Here is an 8310-nt window from a genome sequence, read left to right on the forward strand (position 1 = left end):
TTGGTTTCTAAAATGGGAAGATTTCAGGTACCTATATCCAAAATTGTGATCCAAAACACAGCCATCAATGGCTGCCTGTCCCTGGAGGTACATAATCTGACCTGGCACCTGAAAGTCCCCTAGGTGCTCGCAGTTCTGCCTTCCTGCATGCCCCACCCACCCCAGCTCCATCTGGCCTCTTAAGAAAAAAAAAAGAGAAAAACCACTCCTGCAGCAGCCTTGGGGCACTGGGGGGCTCATAAAGAGCCCCCGTGGTGGGGGCAATGGGGGACAGCGGTGATTGCCCCCCACTGGCAGGAACGGTGAGCCCAGGGGCTTTCTTGGTTTTTTTTTTTTCTTAAAGGGCCAGAGCTGCAGAGGGCAGGGCACCCATGGGGGGACTGGGGGAGCAGGGGGCTTTGGGGGCTCATGCAGAGCCCCCCATGAAGCCTGGGGCAGTGGGGGGAAGCTGGGATTGTCCCCCATCTGGCAGTGGGTCAGGGCTTTTTTTTTCCAAGTGCCAGGAGCTGGGGTGCCCAGGGAAGCTATTGCCAGGCTGGGAGAGTGGGCAGGGGATGGACCTGGGTGATTCATAGATTCGGCCGAATTGGTTCGGGACAGTGATTCAAATCACCGAATTGAGTCACTGTCCCTTGAATTGGCCAAATCCAAATCCAAAGTGAATACCAGCCGCTTTGCACAGGCCTAGGAAGTATCTGAGCTCTTCAGTCTATATTGGTCTCTTTCCTCCTGCAAGCACCAGGCTTATTTGCCACAGATCATGGCTCTAAGCAGGTTTGTTCTCTGAGAGATTTTGGAATTCATATATATATATTTCTCCCTTTCAGACCGCTTTGCTTTTCCATAAAAGAAAAATGTCAAAGGGTCCAAAACACTCTTATGAAGGTAAGACATCATTACTTTTCCTTCTTTCATTGTTGGGCAAACTAAAGCACAGAATAAGAGGTTTTCAAAGATACAAAGGGTACCAAGTCTTACTAAAAGCAAAATGTCTAAGACTCATTTGAGCCTTTGAGAATCTCCCCCAAAGGCTAGGGACAGACATTCAAAAAGCCGGGGCCTGAATTGATTCAATCTTTGCAGGTTAGTCTAACCTGGCTAGGTTAAATCAGTTTTGTAACCAAACAGACAGGCATGTACCATAAATGCAGGCACATCCCTGCAGTGGCTCAAGCTAGAAGCCAGGGGACACTAGAGCAGCCTTCTCTTCCCTTGCACAGGAGTGACCAGGCTCCAGCAGGATGCTCTGATTAGGGAGCAGTCCCCCTCCTTGATAACAGCATAGTTATCAGCTCTGTTATAGGCATTTAACACCCCATCAGAAAACAAAGCCTCACTCATTACAAGCTCTTCTTAAAACAGCTTGTTCCAAAGGAAAATGCATACCAGCCTCTGGCTTCTTTACTATTCATTCCGTCCAGGAAGAGCACACACCAACTGCAGGTGCTTCTTCAGCCTGACAAAGGGTTTTTAAACCCAAAAGCTTGCTAAGAAATTTTTTTCCAACTATTTGGTTGGTCTAATAAAATATATTAGATTTACTTAAAGAACCTTGTTTGCCTTTTCCAAAGGAAGAAATGCAGGGACATTACCACCTGAGCTGTTGATTACCTCCAAAAAGTCCTAAGCAGACACTGTCCTATCTGCCTTATACAGCATTAGTTAGCATACCACATGCTGGCTACAGTCTGTACTGTGGGAGAGAGGAGGAAGGGATCTCTGCTTAAGCAGCAAGTGGTGAAAGGGGGGAAGGAGGGCATAGGGAATCCAGCAGACCCTGCTGTGCCAGCAAGTCTCTGTCAGGGCTCCAGCCAGGGAGCAGAGGGGAGGGGCCATCCCAGCTGTGGAGCAGAGCGCCCCACCCCACCCAGAGAGCATGCTGGGATGCTGGGAGTGTCTGGTTTAGCCTAAACAAGCAAAGGGTCTGGAACAGACATTGCATAAACTGGTTGGACCCAGATCAGTTAAGTCTAATACTACATTCAACCAGGTTTATCTCAAACTGGTTCCATCCATTTTCAGACTGGTTCACATGCACTGAACATCTATTCTGTTACAGGTTTAAACCAGTTTGTGATCAATAAACCAGTTTATGTGTAGTGTCTGTCCCTAGCCAAAGAGAACAGAATTGGCGAAGACCACACAGGAAACTTGTGGTTTATTAAGAGATGCATGTTCTCAAAGTTGTTGCAGTTCCCTTGAAGTATTTCCAGAGAACGTTTTCTATTTGGCTATTTAGGGACGTGGAAACAACCATTGCAGCAGCTCTAATTGGTCACATCCTTAGCTGGTGTGAATTGGCACAGTGCAGTTGAAGTTCAGTAACCTACACCAATTTACATTACCTGATCCATTAGATTAATACCTCTCCACTTGTTGCTATGCAACATCCATCTCTTATACTTAGCTTTTCTGCAACAATCTTCACAAACATACCAGCATGATAGAATGTTATGAGTATGATTCTCCATTGTCCTTTACCTTGTGGGTGCTTCTACACAATCAATTACAACAGAGCAATAAATTCTCACACCATTTGTGCCAGAGTTAACTGCTCCTGGAGGCAGTGTCTGCAGATGTGCCCAGGACAGCAACAGTTTGAGCCCAGGGGGAGTAACCCAGGGCTGATAAGGGGCTCAAAGGATCAGCCCTGGGTTCCAGGTGGTGGTGGTGGTGAGCGGTGGAGGGCCTGGCTCGGGCAGTTTTGGAACAGGATCTACTTTCCAGAGCACCAAACAAACATTTTATTCACTTATGCAGTATTTCCAGGTGAAGGTGCCTACTTCACAGGAAGGTCCAGGAGATGCTAATTTAATGCCTTCACTGTCTCTCAGCTTCATGATTGTTATTCATTATAGGCAGGGCTAACAGAAGGTCACCTGCACAGACTCCAATTATACAGAATGCAGTTCACTAGTTTCTCACAGGTCCTTGGTCTGATCTCTCCACTGGCTCCTGCCAAAGTTCTGAATCAGCTTTAAGATTTTATTGCTAACTTACAAAAATATCACCACTGAGAGGTCTGAGGAGAAGGACAGCTTTTCATCAGGTTTGTGATGGGTTCACACACATCTCCATTTTTCAGTCTAAAGTGCTAAGGAATTTTATTAACTAAAAAATGCTCTTCTCCCAACAAAGCCACTCAATAAGCCAGAATAAATGTCATCACTCGGTTTTAACATATTGCCTATTCTTAGCCCCTCTCTTCTGTGCCTTTTTCCCCTACTTACATGGCAGTTACTCTCTAGACTTCAGCCACCCCCACCCTTGACTCTCTTGTCCCTTTCTGCTATTGCAAGGTTCATCCTGCCAACAAAAGCCACAGATGTGAGGTATTTCTGATAAGGTCCCTCTCCTTCAGGATGCATCTTTGTTCCATAATTTTCATCCCTCGTGCTGTATTTGGGCATACATGTCTTAAAAATACAGAAATGAAACAGGAAAATGTTCAATGCATTACATTCATAGAATCGAAACAATGTAGATCCAAACACTTACAGCAACTCTAACTTTTTTAGTCCACCACTTGTGCATGACACTAACTCTCCACACCTCAGCAAAAGAAAAGGGGTCCTCTTTTCAACTGCAGGACCATTCTCAAATAGAATTTCACTGTCTTTAGATACCTTCTCACTTCAGACCTCCTATAAACATGATGGTGATCATTGTCATTCCTTGATCCAGAAATATCTTTTTCTTCCTCCATATTCTGTACCTAAAAGTCTGCTTCCTCTGCAAAATCCTTGTGCATGTCAAACTTGATCCCACATCTGCTGAAAACTTCATGTCCCTTTAAGTATGTCATTGTCACTTCCTTCTCTGTGGCATCCCCATACTCTGGTCTAGACGACATACAGAATGTTTCTGCAAGCCCTTTCAGACCTACAAAGAAGCATGGTCACAGTACTTCACATTAACACAACTTTAAGCCCCTTCTGCCCCAAATTAATTCCAGGGTATAGTTCAAAATTCATTCATAATCCTTTCACAATCCGTTATCTTTTAATAATATTCTGTTCTGCAATTCTCTTAAGAGATGCAGCATAGAAGACATACCAAGGCAGATATGGACAATACTGTTTTCTGCCCTTTTATACATCTCAGAAGCTTGAAGGGTTAATACCTCAGAAATGAGAGGGTCAGTGTGGGAAAGGATAATTTATCATTGACAGTTTTCATTGTCTTCAATTCCCAGTAAAGTTTTTAGTGACTTAGAGACTATTTACATTGCACAAGCCATGCAAATGTCAGAGCTAGCTTCTCAGAAGGGTCAGTTAGCGTGGAAAGAGTAACAGGTTACTACATTATTTCCAAAGTAAAGCTACTATTGTGCTATGGTAGACATATGCTTAAATTGCAAATTTCCTGAAATATTTCTTCTCCACGTTAGATGCTCTAACTGTAGAGTGATGCAAATAAAAGGAAAACCAGAAACACTGCTGCCACTTAACCATACATAGCAACTGAACCATTATCCTGTATGCCTTTGCAACAGGAGACACAGTTTTATATCCTGGCCTTCACTATCTGCTAGTATTTAAACAAACCTATCTACATTTTGGATATACTGGACTGTCTGAGCAATGGACAGTCAATGAGATGGAAGCACAAGATAAGAGGCAATAGCACTACACAAAATAAAATTAAGTAGATGTAGACATCAAGGATATTCCCAACAAGTTTTCTTAAATGCGGAACAAATTCTACAGTCCTTAAGAAAACAAAACTCTGACTAAAGTCAATGGGAACTGTGCTTAAGAAAATCACAGTGTGTAACATTATAATCTAATATGCTACCACATACCCAAAACAAATCATTTTAACCAAACTATGTAAGTTTTATTTGGTAGTCCAACTTCTTTTATTGGTTCCTTTGCATTTAATGCATCAACTCTGCAATTAATCTAGAGCCTAGATTTAGATCTAGAACTAATTCTAATGCTGATATCTGTAAGAATCCTTGGATCACATTCTTTCTGAAAGATTAAGGGTAGGCAACCCCCAGCATGCATGCCAGAGCGTGGCACACAAAGATACTTTGCTTAACATGTGTGCCTTGGGGTGGACAGCTAGAGGGTGGAGCTGCAAGGGTTCCAATCCTTGTTGCAGTAGTGCAGTCCTGGCACCTTCCCTGCTGTCCACCTCGAGACACATGTGCAGCCACTACCAGCAATGAAATGGGCTGGGGCTGCCTGCTGCAACCAATCTGGGCTGCTTGCAGAAGGTGGGCACAACGGAAGGGGCTGGGGCTGTGTTGGGCAGCAGGTGCCTGCCCAGAGCCCAGGCTGGCTGTGAAAGGCAGCCAGGAGGTTCCAAGCAGCTGGACCATGGTCTGCAGAGCCCTGGCCCAGCTTATTGCTGGTGGAACACGGATACATGCCTCAGGGAAGGAGCCAGGGCTGCAGTGCCACAACAAAGATTGGGCCCCTCATGGTTCCCCTGTTGTCTGCCCCTGGCATGCCAACATGCCAATTGAAGTTGTGGGTGTTTTTGGCACTCTGCCCAAAAATGTTGCCGACCCCTGGAATAAGCCTTTCATTTGAACAGGAGTCCATTTTTCGCTACTATAAAAACTAGGATTTTGGATATATTACTATGCGGGTTCTCTCTTCTCTTTTATACTCAGCCCACATGCATCTGTGGTGTCACAAAGCCAACATCCTTTTATGTGGCTGGACTCAATATTGAATATGTAAACAAAAATAGGGAAAGAAGAAAACATGAACATGCCTTTAAAAATTATTTAGACTTTAATGTACAGTTTCAGTGCCATTTTGGTATAGCTTCTCTTGAAAAATAAGGGACTAAAACATACCTAAAAAGAGTATTTATTGTAGACTCCAGAAGCATTAGAAACCATAGTAGTAAGCAAAGGTAGTGCTGGAACAGTTAGCTCAGTGGTAAAAAGCTATTATATATGTAATGACCTCGACCTAACGAATGTGTAAGAAGCCTGAATTGAAAGGAACTTATCAAAAATAACATTTTCCACATTTCTAAATTAAGATCAGTGATATCATCCATAAGGAACTGAAATCAGCACAAACCTAGCCACTAAATTTCTCTAAGCCCATTTGTCTATTTTTTAAGCACCTGGCTAAGAATTAGGCTTAAGAAATCCAGGCTATGCAGGATGGGCTCTTGGCATAGGCAGTCTTTTAATGCTAGAAAGTCCTTCCCAGATTCCAGCTGAGAACTTTTCTAGGCCTGCTGTCTTTGATCAAATCTGTGAGGGCAGCGACTGTTTTAAAGAACCATAGAATAAATCTTGGACAGTATTCCATGAGCCCCAGAAATATCTGAACTTGTCTTCTCATAATCTGGATGATACTTCTATTTAAGGCATGTACCTTGCCAACAAACAGTAGGATCTTGCTTTTTCCCAGTGTAAGTGGTCTCCTAAATTAACATTTAGCTGTGTTCACTGCTAGAACAGTTTCCTGTAACCAACTGGAGGATTCTCCAAACAGCTTGGAGTCCATGATGGGGAGCTAAAGGAATATTTAATACATAGGTTTTAAAATGTACATGTATATACCCATTTCTTGGCTTATAGAGTATTAGAAAAGTTGTTTCTCATTCTAGGCTTCAAAGAGGAACAGTCCTCCTCCTGATTGGGGGGATTCCATGAACCACAGATAAGAGGTAAGAGTTGTCTCAGTGCTGGAGACCAACACAAACTTTTTCAGTATCTAGCTGAATCATTCATCCAAGCCATCTGTCTGCAGATTATATGGTCTGAATGATCATTATTTTAAGTCAGTCACCCATCTCATTTATTAGGAATGTTAAGAGGCCTAAGAAGCAACAAGAAAAGTTTCTATAAATAAATTAGTAGTAAGAAGATGACAAGGGAAGATGAAAATAGAACCATTACTTCACGGAAAAGGAAATCAAATAGATGACACAGAAAAGACTGAAGTATTTGATGCATTCTTTGTTTTAGCTTTCAGGAAAAAGTTAATTAAAAAAAAATTAAACAATGGGACAGAAACACAACCTAAAATAAAATTACAAAAAGGTTAAACAATATTGGCACACATTAACTGTATCAAGTCCTGTAGAAATTCAGCATTGGGTAGTTAAGAAACTAACCAAAGTTATCCTTGCAAATTTAGGGTGCAAACAAGCGTTCACTGCACTCAGGCCAATTGTAGGCAGCTTACTTTTAAGTTGTCTACACCTAGACTGGAAGTGGGTGTGATCAGGAGTTTACCACTGCTGAGAGCAGTGTGTCCAGCTATTCACTGCTCCAGGGAGCTGTGCAGGGAACTTGATATAAGTGGCTTGGGGTAGGGGGAGCGACACATTTACATATACCGAGTAGCTCAAATGCCCTTTACAACTGGGCTCTCTCTCTGAAATAATAAGAGTTAGAAATTATCAGTTATTTGAATGACTCCAACTGAATTTAATGGGAAATATGTAGCTAAAGGTTTATGCAGCTTTTTGCCAGTCACAGGACTAGTTCAAATGTCAACAGCAATGGATGTCAGGTCTTCCTTAGACTCCTAGACATAGTAAAATAATGTATGAAGCCTTATCTTAACTTCAGCTCTACAAGACTGCCAATTGTTTTGGGCACAACACTGTAAGGTCCAGTGAAAAGCTTGCTTCTTTCTTATAAAACATGTGCATTAGCTTCATTAAAGGCTATTACAAAATTGTAGCTACAAGAGATATATGGATTTCTTGTTTTATATATTGCTCCAACAGTCTGTTTCAAAGGAGCCCAGCACACATTCCATTTAAAATATGATTTCATCACATCTTAAGTTGTTATCCTGCCTTGTGTTAATGCAATTAATGGCATGATAGGAATCAGCCACAAGGTTACAACACAAAAATATCATGCCATTAACTGAATGTGTGGCCAGGATGGGGCTCCCATGTACCCCCATGGCTGGAAGCCCTGTCAGCACCATGTGCCCCTGCAGCTAGGAACCCAGCTGGACAGGGCTCCCAGCCATGGGAGCTGACAATTAGGGCTGTGTGAAACGGCACCGTTCCATTTTGACTTGCATTTTGATGGAACAGCATTTCATTTTGAATTTCATTTCAATTCAAAGCCACTGTTCCATTTCGTTTCGTTTCGTTTCGTTGAAACAGTTTCGCTGTTTCGACTCTGTTTCAACATTTCGCCCATAGGCTATAATGGGGAAGCACAAAACAGCCTATAACTTTGTCATTTCTGGCCTGATTTGGATGAAACATGCAGGAATGGTAGCCCCTTCTGAGAGCATGAAGCCTGGCAAGTTTCAAGGAGATAGGTGCAGGGGTTTCAGGGAAACTGTACCTCAAAGTCTTGAT

General features: G+C 42.7%; 1 protein-coding gene across 2 annotated transcripts in view; it reads right to left on the bottom strand.

Annotated features, from left to right (window-relative positions):
* The window catches only part of SH3GL2 (SH3 domain containing GRB2 like 2, endophilin A1), a 298586-nt gene that overhangs the window by 165275 nt on the left and 125001 nt on the right, over positions 1-8310 (bottom strand). The gene's annotated exons all lie outside the window — the stretch shown is intronic.

Source organism: Gavialis gangeticus, unplaced genomic scaffold (assembly GCF_001723915.1).
Source record: "Gavialis gangeticus isolate Ggan-Ray unplaced genomic scaffold, GavGan_comp1, whole genome shotgun sequence".
NCBI lineage: Eukaryota > Metazoa > Chordata > Crocodylia > Gavialidae > Gavialis > Gavialis gangeticus.